General features: G+C 33.7%; 1 protein-coding gene across 1 annotated transcript in view; it reads right to left on the bottom strand.

Moving 5' to 3' along the window:
• LOC107589000 (zinc finger SWIM domain-containing protein 6-like) overlaps positions 1-2,713 on the bottom strand; it is a 105,823-nt gene that overhangs the window by 42,539 nt on the left and 60,571 nt on the right. The gene's annotated exons all lie outside the window — the stretch shown is intronic.

Raw genomic sequence — 2,713 nt, 5'->3', positions numbered from 1 at the left:
GTCCCAGCCTCTGCGGCGTCCTAATGGCCGCAGGTTCCAACGCGTGTGCAAATTTTCAAGAGTTTTTGAATATGTTAAGGCCCCCAAAAACCCCCGGAAGGTTGAATAAAAAAAAAAAAAAAAAGGAAAAAAAAAAAAAATAAACCTTAAAAAAAAAAAAAAAAAAAATTAATTTAAAAAAAAAAAAAAAAAAAAAAAAAAAAAAAAAAAAAAAAAAAAAACTTATAAAAAGTAATGAAGTAATAAAATAAATAATATTTTTTTGAATAAAAAAAAGAATTAAATTTAAAACAAATAAAAAATTAACACATAAAATCTCAAATTAATTCTTTAAAAAAAAATAATAAAAAAAATATTATATATATATATATATATTTAAAAACTAAATAAATCCCACTGACACAAATTAATTCATGAACATTTCAAAAATCAGAATCTGAAAAAACTCCAACTATCTACCAATCTGGCTGATAATCAGCCACCTAGCAACCCACTGGAAGACCTTAGCAACCATCAAATTTCAAATCTCTCTTTAAATTGCTCAAGTATTCGAAGTACATAATGGCTAATAAATAATTTCAACATTTAATGTTATAATAAAGTGAAAATGATACAGGCACACTGTAAAGAGGGAGAGAGGATGAGGAAGTTTCCGTCTGCTGTCGGTGAACAGATGTCTGTATACGTGTGTGTGTGTGTGTGTGTGTGTGTGTGTGTGTGTTGGGGTGGGCAATGTGGGCGGAGCTGCTCGGTGACTGGCGTGTGCCACTACAAAGGCAGGACTGAATAATAAAGATGCTCATTTGAATATTATTTGAAGTGTCGACCCAAAAGAGGCAGAGAATTGTACATTTACTAGGAAGTAAAGCAGACATTAATGAGTGCGTCTCAGCCGCCCAACGCCCAGGGAGTTCAAATGTGCCCGCCTACGACTGACTTCACTTCCTGCTCGGACTGCTTCCAATATTTAAGCACTTAAAGCACTGTGTACTTCATTTGTGCCTTTGTTCTATTGTCTTCATTTGTCCTACTGCTTCCATTCTCATTATAGTTTATTCAAAAATAAATTAATAAAAACAACAACAACAAAACATACAATTCAAAAATAAAAAAACTAAAATGTTAAAAAGTAACTAAATAGAAATAAATAAAATATATCGATATTTAAAATATACTTTTTTCAATCACCCCACTGCTTATAATGGTTACAAAACGTAATAAAAAAAAATAATAATAAAAAATAAAATATAAAATACATTAAAAAAATGTAAAAAAAATAAAATAAAAAGTAATTATAAAATTAATTTTAAAAGCTAAATAAAAATGGTAAAATAATTAAAAATGAATACTTTTAAAACGAAAAATAAATAACAAACCTGAAAACGACCTATGTAAATAAAATATTAAAATATTTATAACATGTAAAAAAATTAATAAACTAAAAATTTTTTTTAAAAAATAAACAAAAATGAATTCATAAACATTTCAAAAATCAGAATCTGAAAAAACATTTAATATAAATAACACAAATATTTATTTATTACATATATTATTCATTAAATAACTTTTTACATGAAGTGTGTTCTATATATTACTGTTGTTGGTATTAACTACTACAATTTTAGTATTGTGACTATCCTGCTATATACTCGCTTCCCTAGTACACATACATATCAAAACCACCAACCTGCAAGAAAATTAAATCATAAACTACTTATATTTAATGGTCTGCGCCTCACGTTCAAATGAGCTCTTGTCTAAAGGGTAAAAAGCCTCCTCACCCTTAAACAGCACATATCCTGTTAGCGGTGGGAACAGCCCACTTTTGGTACAAGAGAAAAAGAATGAATGTTCAAGTTTCACTTCCTTTCCCAAAGTGCTGACCCAGCAGTTTCCACAACGCTAAATATATTCGATCACTTGAGAAAAGCTTTTGCTTGTAGGATGTGGAGAAAGACGACACCAGAAGCGATTTCGAAACAAGAGTTCAAGAAAAGCCTTTACAGAAGGCCGAACACAGAGGAACTGGCCGACGGCGCTCTAATCCAAGTTTTCGCCAACAACACTTACGTAAGACGCCGTTTTATCCTCTGTTTGCACCGGTCATGTGCAGGTTTGTGTGGAAACAAAAAGACGAGGCTAATACACCCACCTAGTGCGCTGACTACTCGCTTTAGACGTGCCGCATCATCAAACCCCGGGTAGCGTTTAAGACGGTCTGATCCTAAATAAACACGTGACGCACGTCTAGACGTCTTCAGGGGGGATTCCTCAATGCAAACCACCCTCTGCCTCAGGAAACAGAGCTTCTATTCCTCTGCACGGGATGCAAACAAAAGCAGCGATGTTTCGTATATCACGCCGCAAATCAACTAATTACGCAGGCGGTCTCAAGGTGGCCCCTTACAGCGCTCTGTTCATCACCAGACACAAACACTTAAACTCTCAGACGACAAGCTCAGCAGCGAGCTTCATAATCAAAATTATTTTTCTCTAAAACGCTCCCCGAGGACGCGGAAGGTAATAATGAAAGCAAGCGCAGATTTAGAAGCCAATATAAATAAACACAGGAGAGATTCTGCTATTCATCAGGACCCAAATCAATCTGGAGCAGCACGCGGGCGACGATGTTGTGAATCGCTGCATTAACAGACGACGCACCGTTCTGGGTCACCTTGCATCACAAAATTAAAAAATAAAATAAATAAATAAA

Source organism: Sinocyclocheilus grahami, unplaced genomic scaffold (assembly GCF_001515645.1).
Source record: "Sinocyclocheilus grahami isolate Dianchi unplaced genomic scaffold, SAMN03320097.WGS_v1.1 scaffold110.1, whole genome shotgun sequence".
NCBI lineage: Eukaryota > Metazoa > Chordata > Actinopteri > Cypriniformes > Cyprinidae > Sinocyclocheilus > Sinocyclocheilus grahami.
Note: the sequence above shows the minus strand (reverse complement) of the source record. Positions and strands in the feature narration are given on the sequence as shown.